Source organism: Solea solea, chromosome 16 (assembly GCF_958295425.1).
Source record: "Solea solea chromosome 16, fSolSol10.1, whole genome shotgun sequence".
Lineage (NCBI taxonomy): Eukaryota > Metazoa > Chordata > Actinopteri > Pleuronectiformes > Soleidae > Solea > Solea solea.
The window spans coordinates 11,511,863-11,530,993 of NC_081149.1; the positions used below are offsets into that span (position 1 = coordinate 11,511,863).

Genomic DNA, 19,131 nt, shown 5'->3' on the forward strand with positions numbered 1-19,131 from the left:
CTATTAAGATAACACCCACAAAATAACTGCTGGTGTTAGTAAAGGTGATGAAACCGTGTCTGCTATCCCCCAAATCCAAGCCTTCGTAATTCATGTTAAGGTTACATGTGTTCCCCTCAATATTCTTTGCAGTGCAGAGCCTTTTGGAGGGTCATCAGATGCTGTAGTCGGCTCTGAAAGCCGGAAATGCCAAGCAGATAAAAATGCTAGACTACAGCAAACACACACACACACTGACATTTCACATTGCCACAGTAAATCTGGGACTGTAACCAACAGTTAGGCTCTGAATCCAAGCCTTCCTAATTCATTTCCCTTCCTTTGAGCACTCCTGCCACATCAAAATTTCAGCCCTGAAACTCAATGTCTCTGCCAATGTTGCCATTTGATATTATTGTTATTAACTTTCCCCCACGTCTTGTCATTTGTCTGAATATTTTTGACAAATCAGTCACATCAGGCTCCCTTTAGGGGAGATTATCACTCTCTAATGAAGTCATTTGTGTCAAAGAGGCATATTTCAATCGCTGAATGGCCAATGAAAAGCACTAGAATGACATTCAGTGCTGTGGCAGATGTCAAGACGATGACAACAAGAGGCAGTGATGGACAAACAGACAGAGGCAGATCAACAGAGAAAGAAATATGAAAAGAGGGAAAAAACAACAGTGGTGAGCTGGACAGCATTCATTTTAAACCATGTTGCAAACATAAATTCACCATTAATACATTAGGATAAAAAGACTTAGTGTTATAGGAGTCGTATGATAAGAAAGGGGAGAGAAAGTGGAAACTGAGGGTCCCTGTTCGAACAGTGTTTTGCTGCACCAAGTTCCGTTCTAACGGTCTTGAAGTATACGAAAAATTAATATCATGTATTCAGTATGAACCTGTATACCACCCACCACTACTTTAAGTTCAAAAAACAATCTGAACTTAGCTGAACTTAGGCACTTAGTTTAGTTTTTTAGTCTATGTTAATCATGAGTTTGGTGAAACGTGTAATAAATCAAAGTGCCATTCTTATAAGCTTTAAAATCTATATACTAGTTATAATTAATTGCCCGACTAAGCTTCCAACTAAGAGTTTTAAAGACCCATACAGCCATGTTCACTCTGTTCAGAAGAATTAATTTGTTAATAGAACAACAAGTGCTGGACAGGACAATCGAAATTGAGAAAACAAAGTAAAGAAGTTAGATGGTGGTCTAGATGAACTCCAGTTTTTCTTACATTTAGGCCTTATATCGCATGAGAGAATCAGACATGACAACAGAAAAAAGGGAGGATGAGCAATTAGAAACAAATAGTAGTAACTAGGTGAAGAAAAACACCTGCTGGGGAGTAAACAAGAATGAAACTATTCAGTCCAATGGTTAATTTATATTTACCTCTCTGTATTAGGTCAGATCACAGGTTTGCCAGTAATGACCCATGAATACCACCATATTGCAATTTTGCTAAATCTTTTTAAAACTTGCTGGGAAAATCTAATCCACATAAAATGTCTGTGTATTTCTAAAAACTGAGCATGATAAATGTGGAGAGAATGCCCTACTCTGATAGTGAACAATAAAAGTCAGCATCTCACAAAAACCTTTCTTGGATTCCTGTGCTGCACAAAAAAAGAACATTTAATTTTCTGCAAATGAGTTGAAATAATTTGTGCTCATCTATTTTAAGTTACCAGCGATGGTGAAGCAATTTGACACTTAGTAATGAATGAGGACATACCCTTAAACAGCAGTATTTTAATGAACGTTTGTACCAAGCATAAAGTGCAAAATATGTATTGGGAGTGGTGGAAGTAGCATGTTTGCTCTTGTTAAGGCATTTTTGTGTGTTTTTAGTGTTAAAAAACAAAAATGACTTTGGTCATGTCCATCATTGTACGTTTTTTGGTCGTCAGTTTTTCAGTCACTCTCAGCAATACCTGGCAAGATACTGCAACCTGACCCGCTGTTAGCTATCTTCGGTGTAGTCAGTGATGAGCTAATGTTGTCACAACTCCACAAAACTGCACTCGCCTATGCATCGTTACATGCCCGCCGTCTGATACTGCTGAATTGGAAGGGAAAGAATCCCCCTTCCTATATTCATTGGATCAGAGAGGTGATGCTAGGATTAGCTCTATAAAAAATTAGGTATACGGTAATGGGGTTGGAGGGTAAATATGACAAAACTTGGTCACAATTCATGACCCATGTCAGGAACTTGCCTTTTACGTGACCTCTTGTTTTTATTCATTTATTTTTATTTTTATTTTGCTTGGGTAGTGGCCCTGGTCTTCTTGATACCCAGATTCTGATGTTGCACTATTTTTTATTCTTTATTTTTTTTTTTTATTCCTGTACCAGAAGTCCGAATTGTTGGTGTTACGACCATACTCGTCGCTATAGATCATTTGAGTCATTTTTGTTGGTGTGTGTTTTTGTATTTGTTTATATTTATTTGTTTTTGTGTTTTCCCTTTCCGTGTTGTGTTACCGGGTTTGTAGTTTGTACAGTGTGAATGTATTTGTGGGGATGCCGCCTGGATGGGGGGTGGGGGGTGGGGGGCAGGGTTAACAACTTGTGTAATAAATGCTTGTATAAATACTTTTGATATGGAAAAATTATAAATAAAGTTGGAAAAAAATAAAAATGACATGATGCAAAAAGCAACAAATGATAAATGAACACGCTGATGATTTGACCATGGCAAGTTTTATGAATTAAAGACACCTGTCATGTTGAATGACCAGAAGTATCAGTATTGTATTTTAGTGTCTAGCATTCAGCCAGACACTAAAATACAATACTGATGGTGGATACTTCAGCTGTGACTTAACGTTCACTTTGACTGACAGTAAGGTGTGCACCACCTTTCTGCCATTATAATGAGCTCATTCATCTCAGTGTCACAACTTGAAGGAGCAGGGAGAGACCGCAGAAGCTGAGTGGACTGGATTTATTTTACAGGGAGAATTAACTGGCAGGTTACTTGGATCTGGAGCAACTGTGGAGGACTTTCATTCAGACAGGTGTGTACAACAAAGGGGCCTGGTGAGATTTTCTGTGGGAGGGGGCGCAGTACTTAAAAGTCAGTTTTCAGACACACTGAGACCATGTATCACCTGTGGGATGTGCCAACAAAAACCTAAAGGTGCATCACACCAGTGTATTTACTTAAATTAAAATGCACAATACTCAGTGTTTGCTTAGTATTGCTTTCCTACAAAAAAAGTGTAACCTGATCAAAATGACTCACTGACTCTTCATTTACATGAGCATATATGGCAGTGTTTCCCAAACATTTTATATCATGATCCACTATTTAAAGATGATAAACTATCGGACTCAATTAAAAAATATCAACATACAGAGATAGACAACCACTCACTCTCAGACTCACACGTACAGTCAATTTAGAGTGCACAATGGTAAAATAAAATCCAGGGAGCACATGGGGAGAATATGCACACAGAAAAGCCCTCGGTCATAATGGGATTAGAACTGGCGTCCTTCTATTTAAAAAATATAAAATATACCTTAAACATGTTTTAATAAATCAACAAAAGTCTCTGATTCCTCAACATGTGAGAAAGGTGGGCATGGAACCACAGTGTCCCCAGCTACCCGACAGATCCCCTCTCTTAAGTTGTTTCAAATTAATTAAGTATAATTTTTATCAACAAAAAGCATTTTAGCCCTACTCTTTCCTACTCCTACTATTTCGATTAGTTCACATTCTATTAATCTGTTGATTATTTCTTGATTAATAGAATAATAATAATAAATGGTCCATAAAATGTCAGAAAATGTTAAAAATGTTGATCAGTGTTTGTCAAACCTGGAAATGATGATGATCTCAAATGTCTTGTTTTGTCCGCAAACCAAAATGATTCACTAATAATGATTTCTTTGTAATAAGGAGCAAAGAAATTAAGAAAATGTTCACATTTAAGAAGCTTAAAAAATCGGAAATCTTGTTATAATCATGAAAAAAGCTTCAAACCGATTTATCAAAATAGTTGACGATTAATAATCGATTAATTGAGTAATTTTTTCAGCTCTACAACAAATATACTGTAAAGCAGGAATATGTGTGTGTCAATAGTAGTTCACATGAGTTTGGATGAACTCCATTTAAACTTGATCTACATAAAAACAAACAGACAGACAAGGTAGACTGAGCAAACTAATTTGCATCCAAGTATGCAACTGGAGAAGAAGTGACAGTCCAGTGTCCTTGAATGACCACAATTTACTGCATGAGTGACGGCTAACAGCAGCAGTCTGTAGAGTCTTGAGGAACAAGAAAATACAAAGACAGCGCCATAAAAACAAGAAATGGGGGGAAAATACACCAAAGAGACAAGTCAGAACAAAACCAAACAAGTGAGCAGAAAAGACAAGAAAAGAAGGTTCAGCAGGAGAAAATAGACACTTAGTAAAGAGTCATGACGTGTAGCCCATCACCGGAGGAAAAATAAATAATAAAACACAATCATTAACCAACTCTACTGCACTTAACAAGGAGCTCAGAGAAATACGGGAGGACGAATAAGTAGAGGGAGTTACAAGGTTGCCGCAGCAACTGAAATTATAACCTTAGATAAAAAGAGAGATGATGTGTGAGAGGATGCAGATGAGGCAGACAGAAAGAAAGAGACTGACACAGAAAAGTTTAGAGCAAAAACACAGAGATGCATCCACAATGTGATAAAACACCTGTATGTTGTAGTTTTTTTTCTTTTAAAATCTTAAAAATGGTGAGTGCAGCAAATTCTCCATACTGTGTAATACACAGTGAAATTTTAAAAGTACTCTCCAGTGGTGTGACATTATCAAAATAATATACACTCTTGTATATTGCAGCAAGATAATTACGTATAACTGGATGAAAATTGCACAAAAATTACACAACCTGTTGATATTTAATCGTACTGTGTTCAGCATAATACAACTTCCCCTTTCAGAGTCTCAAAGGGTTTCTCAACACCCATGCACTAAAAATAGATGAAAACAAAGCCATCCCACCACAGACCCTAACGGAAAATTAGGAAAATCTCATAGAAATGTCATTAAGAAAAAATCTGACAGAGCTATTTATCAGTAAGCAACAGTCATGATATAAAGATAATGATTTTTACAACCCTGTTATAAATTTTTAAGGACCCAATTCACCACAGCTGTCACACACAAATTTAGCTGTAAGCATCTTAACTCTTCTGCCCGGAGGTTGCCAGGAGACAGATAATGCCAACTAGAGGCTGGCAGTTTATACGATCTGAGTGTTAAGACCTAAAATGTCAATATTGGTCCCAAGGGAAGGAATAATTAAGGCATAAAGATCTAAAAGGCTTGTCACATATGGCTGGCCAGCTGTCACATCTGTCCATTTGTATTCATGCAAGTAACAACTGAGCCTATATTAAAGCAGCAACAGAGTATGTAATGGCAGAGCATTAAATGTCAGCTGATTGGGCTACAACTAAAGGCCTGCACAAGAATGCAAACAGAATGGGGAAATGCCTGGTATTTCAGACAACACACAAGCTCCACTTCTTATTTTCGATGTTCACTTCCAAGTGGGTTGACTCAATTCCCTGTGGTTCTGCTTCACATATTCCCAGTGGTCAGTGTTATGGCAAGAAGCACCACTGAACCGGGAGAAGAAAACCGTATTTAGGAGTAAACTACTAAACTCTGCAGAATTTGTGCAGGATGTCAAATTAGTATCTTTCAGTTGAGGGCAGCAGAAAGTTGAAATGACAATCCATCCCTTAACTTGCTGATGTGACACTGAGCAAAGCACTGAGCCATTTGTCATCACCTGGAGAACTGACCACTAACACTTTCCTCACCAGGAAATGGCAACATGAGTTCTAAATTCTCCAACTACATCTAAGCTCATGTTTGAAGTAAACAACCTCTTGTGGTCTTGTGAGAAATGTGTGACTTTCACAGTGAAGCCCTGTCTCCTGCTTGGTTCTTCTTTTAAACAGGACCACAATCTTTTCTAAGACTAGCCATTTCTAGTCTTATGTGCTTTGGCCAATTAATGAAAATAAAACGTCTATGAAGGGATAATAAAGGTATCACTTTTATAGTCTGTGCAAATGTTATGTGAGCGTGTCTTGCTCCAAATCAGGGAACAAGTTGTTTCTTTTTAAGTTTAAATCAGCAGCTGCTTTTATGATAACATGGACAATTTTCAATTCAGCCATAATTTATCTACAAAAGCCATGTGGGAGGCAAATTAGACTAAACAAATCCGACTGCAGTCTGTGTCACTTCAGCTGCAAATTGTGAACCTGCAGTCTTGGTTTGTATTTTCACTGAGATTTAGATTTTAAAAATGTGCCATGCACTAAAAAGACATTTCAAGGCATCTTAGGGGTAAGTTTGCCCTTGGATCATTTTGTTTCGCTTGGCTTTACAAGCATGAGTAAGTAACCATTATCAGATGAAAATATCCATCTGCTTATAGCCATAAAACTGTATCGCAGGGTCACTTCATATTGATAGAAATCTAACTCCTGACAAAGTGCTTTGCAGTTCACTTGAGGTCCACATTTTCAGGTGACTCAGTAAGGTTCTTATGCCTGCCAAATTTTTAAAAGTCAAGGTGCTTTGATTTTATTTTTTATGATTGGATTTTTTTTAAAGTCATAGCATTTGGTATAATTTGTTCTAGTTAATAGCAATTAAAGAAATGTAATTCATACATTTTTGAAGCAATTCATATCTCTAAGTTCTCAACCTTGTGGTCATTTTCAGCATGTTTTAAAACTATTACCACAGTGAACATTTAATAGAAATATTATCCAAATCAAATTGAAATCACAATATCTGTAGGACAAATCACAATTAGATATTTTCCCCAAATCACTCAGCCCGACATGTGGTGGTTTGGTGGTGTATACTGTGCATCTCTCCGTCATTCTTGCTGTGTCTTGGAGATGGTAAATGTGAATGTGGACGACGGCAGCTGGCAGCGTTGAATGACAGGTCAGGTGAGCGGAGTAGTCTGCTGAGGCGTGCAGATCCAGCTCGTCTGACTGATCTGAAGTGGCTTCAATTAACTGGAGCAACCAAGTGTGAGGGAAACGGACTGGAGGGGGCAGGCATCAGACGAGCTTCCTGTCAGATTTTGGAGGGGGGCAGATGAGTCAGGTCCTCTAATGCCCCACCAACTCTAACCTTTCTCCATCTCCTCTTAGCTAATTATTAAGTATCCATAGGGAGCCGCTGGTCTTTGTGGTGACAAAAAATTTCATGGTCAGCGTGGATTGTCACTGTACATGACTGGCACTAGTGTACATATTAGCATACACACAATGCTGTCTTGTAGAAAAACACAACTCATCACCGTTGTCATCATTTTTACACTCATACTACCTTGAGTTTCCCACCAGAAAATTCTATATCATAGTACTGCCTCTCTCTCACACACACGCACACACACACACGTCTACAAACCAAATTCACGATTCTACATGACCATATAGAGAGGAGTCATATAAAATATGACAGAATTTCTTACGAAATCCTTCACACAGATTTAATTGTCATGGTTTTGCAGCACGGCTGATGTTAGAAGACACTGCCAAAGTGAAATTTGAGTTTCACTTTGAATATATGAAGGTAAATCACACTACAAACGTGGGAAATGATTTAAACAGTGTCCTGAAATATAAACGCAAGAATGTGTGCTTTAAATTTATACCAAAAGGAACTGCAACAAACCTGTGCACATCAGCATGCTATTATGTCACATCAATAATGCATCTATCATGTACTATTTTCACATCTCTGTGCACACACACAAAATAGCCCCCCTAACGGAATGGACTGTGCTATTTTATTTAATTCTCATCGAGATTTTGTTTTTGCTTTTTTTGCTGTCTTGCTGTTCTTGCTAGTATTACATTTCCTAATTAACATAGATGTTTGAGGGGGTTTGAAAACACACAGGCCCACATAATTTTCCCTGAGGGATATATTTTGTCTCCTTATTCTTTGGCCACTTCTCTGGTTTAGCATAAACTCCGTGCCTCCACCTTCACTTCCCATTTAAGACGCCTAGTCTATTTCTTCTTTTATAGCAACTCTATGCAATTTCTACATTTATAAATGACGGCTGAGTACGATACCTGGAACTTCTTAACAGCTGTCAATATGATCAAGATTCTTCTGCTTCCTCTGTTCTTTTGCTACTTGGTATTCCTCCACAGGGAGCTTTTAAATCTTGTGTCACCTTCATTCTTTTTGAAGGTTTGTTTTCTATTCAAACCATTCATCTTATTTCTCATTCTGGACCATACAGTTCCTCTTACTCACAATTCGGTTCTGTGCTGGCCAGCTGAGAGCATAGTGTTGGTTGGCTGGTTATTCAGAAAGAAAAAACAGATGTAGCTTGGTTGAGGCCAAATGACTTAAACTATAAATTACTGGCCTGTGCTTTCAAAAACTGTCTAGAAGACTCTAAAAGAGAGGTAATACAATTTAAAGGTGACATAGACCGGAAGCTCCAATTAACGCTGCGTTTTTGTGTGTATCTGCGTCATTACCTCGTTTATGAAACCCTAAAGTTTCAGAACAAACAGTTCAGCCACTGCTGAGAAAATAGTGTTGTATTGTTTTCCTGGGCTCTGCGAAGCGGATCGACACTTCCTTAATTTGATGTCGTCATCAGAAATCCTCACCACCGTAGCGCCTCCCGGTGCGGGCACTAGTCCGGGCACATCCGGTTGCGTACATTCAACCGCAGAAGAAGAAGAAGAACTAGTCTCGTTGTAGCTGCTGAGATGCAGAGCATCCACCGTGCCAGAGGGGGAGCTGTGTATCTGAGTGCTGGCCTATCTATTACGTCACTTCCAGGTACCTGGCCAATCACAGGACAGTAGGAAAGCTCTCGTTGGCTGGCCAATCACAGCAACTGTTTGGTCTGAAACAGCGCGGCTGACGAGAGCGTCAGTGAGGAGATATTTTGATCGGCTCGTTTGCAGCGATTAGGAGGTTTTTAATCATGAAAACAAGTTAATATATGTAAGTAGACCTCCATAACTAACATATATGTGTGATACAAGCATTCTATGTCGCCTTTAAATTAAAGGAATAAAGCATGTCCAACCTACAAAAATATGCAAATCAAATTAACTGTAGTAAGAATACTGATTTATGTACCGTATGTGGCCTGACAAATCAGTGCAAAACAAATGGAACCAGCTAAAATGACTGCAATGTTTACAAAGTAATTAGAAGTTAGTTTAAGTTAAAAAACATGATAACAGCTGGCTTTAATGGCACTTATTTTAGGCGAGACGGTCAGAAATTTGTTTAAGACTTTTCCTAGACCTACAAACACCTGCCATTTCCCAATATTGGTACAGACCATTGCCCCCCTTCACTCCCCCAAGATTCTCACCCTATTTGGGACTCACCTAGATCAAAGTCCCTCGCACATCTGTTCAGCTTGCTGCTGCCATGGCTAGCCAGCTGGACTCTGTCTGTTTCTCTGTCTGAAGGTGTGTCAGTACTGCGTGTCTGTCCAAAGCAGAGCTTCTTGGCAAGCTGCAAATACAAACAGTGCAAAGAATCAACAGTACTGCGAGCAGGGGTGTGAGCCAGTGTCTTATCATATTCTTGCAAGAGACTCCACGTCAACTTGACTGTGTGCACATCTGTTACGCAGGAGACTTGAATACAGAATTTTTTTTTTGTGATAGAGAGTCTGTGTATGTATGTTTGTGTGTGTCTGGGTGACAAGATATTACAAAGGCATATGTTTTACATGTTTTACAAAGATTTGGTGAGGTTTACACAGTGAGGCGAAACAAAGTGGGAGATGGGCCTTCCTTATGTAATTACACCCAGCAGTAAAACACTAATCCAAACACAAAAAGTATCTTCTTCACTGTATTCAAACAGAAAACTACGTGTGTAAACATGAAGTCATGAAGGAAAGCAATCCTATTTCCACAAAACAAATCATAGTGCTTATAGCAATAAGAGTCAAAGTAGGTTTAATACTCTCTTAATACTCCTTGGTGTATATACTGTATATATTTGTGGATATGATACGGTTGAGTGCCTTGCATGTTAATGTGACACATGAAATGACCCGCAGGGACCTATGGTGGTAGTCAACTCCAGCATAGTAGTCTGGCAGGCTCATGAAAATCATCCAAGTATAATTCCCTTTAAAAATGTATATATATAAAAATATATATATATGTGAATATATATATATATATATATATATATACATATATATATATGTATATATATACATATATATATCTTCACACTCCACATGCCTGCAACCATATATAAACAGGATTTCACAGTAGACATGAGACTCATCACTCAGTATTGGTCCAATACTGGCCCAAATCACTGGATTAGATATTGGAAAAAATGATACAATCATAAACAAATGCTTCACTCAACATAAGGAACATGCTTTAATGAAAGATGCCCACTAGCATGCAACAAGGACATGGGTTGCCAATGTCTCTTACGTTACGCAGTCAAAGCATTATGAATATGAAATGGCTTCTAAGTTGTTCAAAAGAGGTTAAAGACTACATTGGACTGATATTTGTATTGGGAGAAATTCAACTAAATAGTGGTAGCCATCCCTATTCCTATGATTCATGGACTGTAACAGAAAAGCTAAACAGGCACAGTGATGGGCTCATAATTCAACCAACCCATAAAGATACCTGACATTTATACAAGAGAAAACAGGCTGATTCAAGTCAATTTTTCCTTTTAAAAAGTACAAAGCTTTATGAGCTTTTAAACAGCCATGAACAACTTAAAACTATGGCAATATCTACAGAAATGGGGGTCACAGATTGCCTCGAATAGAGTTCAATTCTGACAAATACTAAACACTAATTTATCTTTGACCAAGGTGTACTGGGCAAGGAATGAACCACTTTTCACACTGAGATTATTTGTATGCATGGCCAGTATTAAGTGCCTGTGGGCTTTTACCTCTGAGAGAGAAGTGATGATCTACATGAATGAATGAAATATCTTAAGATCCACATGTTTACACATTCATACCTGGGAAATGTCAATCAGATGCAAAATGCAGAGGTTGAGCCCAGAAAGAAATGTCAAAAAGCTACTCTGATGTGTGTGTGTGTATGGGTCCAGCACCATGTGATCAATAGCTCACTTGAAATGAATATGTGATCATTCGCTTTGATTCAAACCCAACATACATTGCAAATCTAACAAACAAAGCAGCCACGAGCCAGATCAATAAGCCTCATTATAAAATCTATTTAGTGCCGACGAAGTCTAGGAGACATCTTTAACAGGCAGACCGAGTTCTGACCATCCTAGCTAACAACTTTTCAGGGAGTCAAATTACAATTTTTTTTAGTTTCATTTGTATAATTTAGCAGCAAAAGTTGAGACGAGTTAACTTCAGAAATTGCTTTCCCTCTCAGTCTTAACAGTCGTTCCACTTTTTATCATTTCTAAATACACAGAGCAATCATTATTTTCAGATGACATCACAGCTTTGGCACTGTAAACTCAACACTGTGCTAAAGTATAAGTTGCCAAAACAACCTCAGCTTCCTGCTATGAGAGAATGTGCAAATGTGCCAAGGAGCTAGTGCTGAGACAACTAACTCCTGAATTGAATTGCCAAATGCTTCAATAATCAATTGATTGACATAATAAACAAAGCTTCTCAAAATATGTACTGTTTTCTCTGTTTCTTATTGGTTGAAATACGAACATTTTTAGGTTTTCAAATATTGGTACAGACCAATCTTTGGTCTCTTTCACATTTAATTTACTACACAATAAACTAACTAAAATAAAACAATAAAATAAAAAATAGTTATTACTCGCTGCCATATGAGAGCTTTGTAATTTAGAGAAAGTTCTTAACTGTATTGGTCCACAGAGTTGTTTTGTGCCAATTGTTTTCAAGCTGATTTGATTCCAATAACTGTAAACAACATCCTCAATATCAACTGACAAACAGACAAAGATTAAACTACTTTAGGGCTGGACAATAACTCAATAACAACTTTCATCAACTGCAATATAACAAAGGTTCTATATCTATCTATCTAATATTTATGCACTGCACAAACACTCTGAGGTATAACACATGTAACGTCTCATGTTTCTGTTTGTTAGAATTAGTGTGCTTTATGTTTTCTGCCCACAAAAAACATTTTAAACCACAATTTATTAGTTTCTCCAACTCTCTCACTTAAGAGAAAATATCAGTATTTAATCACCTGGAATACAAAGCTCTGACCATTGTGAACTTGGCTAAATCAAATCAGTCTTTTCTGTTATAATATTACAGAATAATAATATTTATGCTGGTCAGAGGTGTGACACTATGACTTTAGGAAATGAGGTATGACCTGAGGCTTGTAACAAGCCAACGAACCGTTTGGATAAGCAGGATGGAGCATGGCCTTCATGGTCTCCACATCTTCTCTGTCCTGCATCATTTCCATTGTCTCCTCCTGTGACACCAGCAGTCTGAAGCTGTCAGTTAGAAGAGGGATAAATGACAGTGGACAGTCCAAACAGTCATGCCACCAAAACCTAACTGGGTGACCCCAGCAATGTCTGAGCATCACAAGGCAGCTTGGTCTGTCTGAAGTAAACAGAAAAGGAGGAAGGGGCTGCCAAACAGTGAGGAGGGGGAAAAGAAAAAGATCAGGGAAAATTGAAAGCAGAAAAATGAAGAGCCAACAAGACGTAGAGAGGCTGGATGGAAGATAGGTCGATGTACAAAAGGCTGATAAAATAAAACTGTGAGTAAAAGGAACAGAATGGCAGCTTAAACAATAGTAAGGAAACAGAGGATAAAGGGGAGACACCCTATAGGAATGGAAGACAAATTAAGCAGAGGGCAGAGAAGACACAATGAGATGGGGTAGCCCAAAAAATAAAAGAACAATGTCAGAACCAATTTTTCTTTGAAAAGAGAGAAGAATTTAATAGTATAAAGAAAGGCTTGTTCCTCTCAGGCTCACTAGTTCTACAACCTGCGCAAGACCAATATGTGGAAAAGAACAAAAAGCCAAGAGGTTACACAGAGTGCTTGACTACATTCAAAAAGAGCCTCAGAGGTGGAATAACTGACACAATTAAAAACATAATTGTCATCCCAGCCAATCAACCCATCACTGCCCACATATGGACATTGAGCAACAGACCTTTAGTGTAGAGAGCTGATGGGCTGCCAATTCCCTCTAGCAATACTGCACTGGCTGCTAACAACGAATTCCTGATATCTTAAAGGCTTAAAGGCTACAGCATCTTAATGCGACAGAAACAAGAGACGCATTTTCAAAATTGTTCCATCACGTTTCAGCCTCATTTGCATCCAGAGAGGAAAGCTGACATTTAAATGTAATCCTGCTGACATGCAAACTATGTGCAGCCAATTCCATAACCCTCATGTGCATTAGAAACCAGAGTGACATGTGAATCTGAAACCAATCACAGGTGGATGCATACTCTTATTCAATAAAATACAAACCAAATTTAATGAGCTCGCAAGCTCCTCCACTGTGACATTTCCTCTTTCATTTCTCCATCTTTTACAACTAACATTCACCAAACCTCAATTTCTCTTCCCCCCCAACATCACCTGCCCTCCCTCACTCAGTTTTCATTCTGAATCCACTTCTCTACCTCCATTCTTTTCTCTCTCCATCCAAAACAACAGCCATTGCAGAAAGAGGGCCATCAATCTTCTTCAGTGAGACCTGAATGCGAGGGAGTGCCAAGGCTACAGCAGATTACTATCTCTCCTTACCTCCACTCAACACTGGATAACATTTAGATGGAGAGGGTGGGCAGATGGAGAGGCAGAGAGGGTCGCGAGCCAGTCAAAGAGACAATCTTAGATAGCAGGCGGACACATTAGATTTTAAAAGCCTCAAACAAACTTCCACCCCTGTCAACAGCAGAGGCATGTCAAACAAAGAAGAACAGCAGCAGAATTTAAAAACTCTAATCCTAACTGGCACCATCAAACCTGACCCATGCTCTTCATGAAGATTGAGGCTTTGGTACAGGATCAGTCAATGATGTAAATTTCTTATAATCAGTTAATCTAAAATTAAGTGTAATCTGTATAACAAGGACAGTGAATGTGCTTTGGAGGCATATGTAATGTCCAGTTTAAATAAGCATGAAAATACTGCGCCATTGACATCAGACCAGGTTTTTGTTACGACACCTCGTGTTTCAACCAACATACACACAGGTGCAATTATGAGAGTGCACTTGCTACCTGTACACAATGTGGGCACAATTTTGAATACATATCTAATTGCGATTATTTTGACTGAAATTGAGAGTGCGATATGAGAGGGAATGGTATGTTTTACATAATTATTCTTATTTTCATTTGAATAACATACTTAAATGATTACGGTGTGATATTTGTGCCGATCTGAAGGAAACAAAGATGTTTCCTTTTGTCTGTAGAATATGATGTGTATAGGCCAGGATAATATTTAATCTAAAAATGGTAATTTTTTCACACAAGAAATATTCCACCTCCAATTTGAAAATTTCAGCAGGCCATGATGCGATTTTGATAAAATTACGATTCATTGTTGTTTGGTGTGAAAATTACTACTGCATCGGTTGTCACAACCGAACAAGGACTTGAACCCAATAGCACGACTCAGAGACAACTTCCAAAAATATTCCAATTTATTGGACAAAGTAACAAATAAAAATCACTCTCAAAGGAGGAAAAGTAACAACAGAAAATCACTCTATCGAGGAATCACTAGATAAGCAAAAGGCAAAAATAACAAATTATAATCACTCACTGGGAGGAGACAAAAGGTTTGCGCAAAGTGCCAAATCAAAATCACTCTTCACGAGGAAAAAACTCTGATGGCCCAAAAAGGGACAAAACAAAGTAGCAACTAAGAAATGCAAAAACCTTACAAACAATTGACGTGGCATGGATTGGCGTGGGTTCTCTGGCATGACAGACAAGACGAACTGGCACAGGGCAAAGGGAAGCACAGGCTATATGTGAACTCAAAGTAATGGGGAACAGGTGGAAACAATCAGGGCGGGGAAGATAATCAGACTGGCGGGAAAACTACAGGGGAAGGGCAAGTTAGCTAAAACAAGAGGAAAGAGAGATGTCAAAATAAAACAGGAAGTCACAAGACAAAAAATAGAAGGCAAAACTAAACATAACTTAACACAACTTTCTAGATATGACATCGGTTTGAAAATTGCAAAGACAATTGCGCTGCACTGTGCACTGCTGTATGCCATGTACGAGATAGAGGCCGAATTATAAGGCAGGAGAACATAATGGAGCAGCTGACACATACTTGAAAATACACCCAAAGCAAACAGTTGCTAGTGTGTGCCAATGTGTGTTAAAATGTTGAGACCAAAATTTGCAGCTTCATGATATTTGCAAACTTTAAGAGTGTGAATGTTTGTGTGATGAAGCACTGACGCTCTAGGTGAAGAAGCCAGAGTTGTGACCTTTTTAACATGCTGCTTCACTGCCCTGTGTGTTACACTAGCAATAATTCATATACACATAAGACAACACTGTGCATCACCAGCAAATCCAAGGCCAAGTGTATAATTCTGGGGAAAGCTCAAGAGAGAAAGAGATGGGACACACAAGAAAGTGTGAAAAAGAGCTTTTACAAAAAAGCAATTGTGCCGTGGAGTTCAGTGGAGAACCTATATCGCCCCCTGTGGACTTCTGTGTAATTGCCAAAACACTGCAGTCTCTACGACCTAATTTTCTCTCCCAAGCCAATCTCCAATCACAAATATACACACACAAAGGAGAGATTTAGCAGGAGAACCCACTTCTGGGGACTTCTTGGTTTTTTTCGCTATCGTGCAACTTTATGAAGCTGTATGCCGTGCATTACCCCCACTGTGTGCTTCTTCCGCCCATGCTGCTTAGTTGTGACATAAGACGTGTCACTCTGTGCAGCATGGGGATGTCACAACAGACACAAAAACAAAACACTGCTATACTGAGAGAGAGTCACGCAGATAGTTGTGTGAAGCTGATTACTAACTAGCTAATTTGGTAATGTTTTCATGTATATTTTAAACAAATGCGTAACAGCTTCTAGGTATGATACACGATACCCAGTATCGGTATCGGTCTGATACTGGTCTTAATCACTGAATCAGAGAGATCGAAACGCAACTCTACATATTCCATGCAAATGAAAATAAAAATCAGCAACAGCATTTATATATTTGTTGAATTATGTTTAAAATAGACTTAAATGTTGTTAAATTCATAATTTTAAAGGACTAAAAGGAATGTATCGGAATGATATCAGTATCAGCAGATACTCGAGTTTATGATATCAGTATCAGACCCGAAAAAGTGGTATTGTGCCCTCTCTAGCAGCTTCACTGCTCTGTACTTTTTTATTACTTAACACATTTATCAAGCAGTTGTTTTTAGTCCAAGGACACAACAAGACCACAAACCAGTGATGATAACAACTGAACATGATAGCATTAATAGCTATGCGGCATTCACACTAAGGTACTACGTGGGGTCCAAAAGTCTAAGACCACTTTCAGGAAAGTGGAGACTGTTAATAGGGACATTAAACCCTCCTTCTGTTATCACAGTGCTGTTAACCTCTGCAATGGCAAAAGGACTGGGGACTGGGGAGCAGCGTAGTGTTGCCTCTGGGAAACACCGTGACAAAAAGGAGGAGGAGAAAGAGGCAGCGGTTGAGCTCAGCCTGCTCCTGAAGACTTTGACACTAACATAATCATTGTTAATTGATTCAACTGGAAAGTGTTATATTAAAGGGGAAAAAGTGCAGCGGTGATGGCAACATAGTGCTGAGGTTTAATGGAAGCTGATGGTGCCCACACTGCCTGTCAAACATCATCTAATCATAACAGAATAGAAGATTCTGAAGACGTACACATATCAAATCACCATCAGCCCAAATCCATTCAGCATCCTCAAAGAAGCTTTGATCATCAGTTGGCCAAAGAAAGAGAGGAGGCACACAGGCCAAGGACAGCAGAGATCGCGAGTAGAGACAGAACAATAGACAAAGCAGATAGACATTTTTCACTGCTGCAGATATCACATGACTGTGCAGAAACAGCATGGTCTGCCAGAAACTAGCACCCAATGTTCAAACAGCATAACAAAAAAATCGAGCATAACTTAGGCAATAACCTTTGCTGACCATAAAAACTATAGGCATGACTCATTATGTGCATATTGCTTCATTATTTTAAGAAACTATAATCAGGGGTGGGCAATTATTTTCCACAAGGGGCCACATGAGAAACAAAAAATATCATTGAGGGCCGAGCCAAATTTGAATTCATTTTAATTAAATTTTATCACTTTTATAAAAAAAAAAACAGAAAATTGTATTGTTTTGGTGTAAATTGGGCAGCATACAAACACACAATAAACACAATTACTAACCAACTCTACAATTACTAACCAACTCTGTTGAAAATATCAAATGACTACACTATATAATGAATACTATTATACTATACTACTGTGGTGTAGTGCAGTGAATATATTGTCTGACACGTGTTTGCTCATGTAGTAGCGATTCAGATTGTAATCCTTAAACACAGCGACTTGTGTACCACAAACTAAGCACACGGAGTTACCTTTGACGCCTGTAAAGAAATATTAGCAGTCCATGTGTTGTTGAAAATGCACCGTTCGGAATTAACTTTTCTTTTTTTAACTTAGCCGACATTTTAAGGGGGCCAGGGGTAACTGGCTAGCATCACCTGTAGCTGTGCAGACAGACGCAGATACGTGCGTCCATACGTCAGGCTTTTCAAAATAAAAGCAACACAGTTATATTGCATGCAAAGCATAAATACTTGTTCATCTGTGATTATGACTGACATACCGCGGGCCGGACAGGCACGCTCAAAGGGCCGTATGTGGCCCACGGGCCAGAAAATGCCCATGTCTGAACTATACCAAAGTACAGCACATGACAAATCTTCTCATTAGCTCATAGTAAACTGCCACTTGCAGGTGTACACTCATGAACTGTGATGCTTCTCATTTTTCAAAGGTAATAAATACATTTTAACCTACTTCACCTGTGCTTTTAGCAAGCCCCCATTACTTAACATGGGGGCACCAATTCTTGTCACCATCACAGCTTTGTTATTAACATGTAATTGAGACACATGAGGTATGTCTAGTAGCAGTGACTGGGGTGTGCCTATATCTGCTGAGTGAACTGATGAAGACGGAGGGCTCCCTGTAGCTTACAGTCAGAGCACTGATAAATTGGGCAGCCTCCACCCTTTCCCTAACTGCAGGAAGGTTGTGTATGCATGAGAATCAGCATGTTCACCTGCTAGACTGGAACTGACAAAATTAAGTAGCAGTGCCACAGATTTCATGAACAAAGGGAAGCCATTGGCACCAAGGAGCAGGATGGCCTTCATTATATCACCATACAAGAGTTTGTGGCATAGACAAAAAAAATATGATTTGTGAGCTTTCCTATTATTACTAATTAGCTCAATAAATAGTTTTCAATTTGCCACTTTTTGAGCAACCGCAGTCTTTTCAAAACATCAGCACAGTGCATGTACTTTTTATGACACAATGAATTCATGAATCGAGAGGGTGTGTTTTTGATTGGATCACCATGAACAAAACAAAAGATCGATAGGTACACAGACCTACTAGCTACCTGCACATACTTGGGAATGGGGAGAGTACAACACTTTCCGGTGATAGGGAAAAATAAATAATGGCAGAGAGGGAATGGACAGAAGACAACAAAAATGCAACAATGACTAAGTGAGAAAAAAGGCAAATTGAAGGCTGTTGAGCAAAAGAGGAAAGAGGGGAAATTAACTTGAGAGACTATAGCAGTAATTGCTTGAGGAGAATATGAAAAGCAGACAAAGGTGACAATGAAAAAAGTGTGGAAAAAAGGGGGATCGAGAGCATAGTGGGAAATGGCGATACATGAGAAATGACAGGCACACATCACGCAGCTTTTAGCTACTAAAATCGGCCATGTGCTTTCTCATATGTCCTTCACAACAAAGTGCTGACGGCTCCAGACATCACAGCACAGTATGTTCCAGA

General features: G+C 38.7%; 1 protein-coding gene across 4 annotated transcripts in view; it reads right to left on the reverse strand.

The window, feature by feature from the left end:
• Positions 1 to 19,131, reverse strand: part of spop (speckle type BTB/POZ protein) — a 147,325-nt gene that overhangs the window by 58,031 nt on the left and 70,163 nt on the right. For 3 of the 4 annotated variants that reach the window (XM_058653575.1, XM_058653577.1, XM_058653579.1), the window contains exon 2: positions 9,431 to 9,560. The gene's annotated coding sequence lies outside the window, so the exon portion shown is untranslated. Of the gene's footprint in view, positions 1 to 9,430; positions 9,561 to 12,423; positions 12,527 to 19,131 lie in introns of those variants that run through there. The other variant, XM_058653576.1, reaches the window with a different exon arrangement.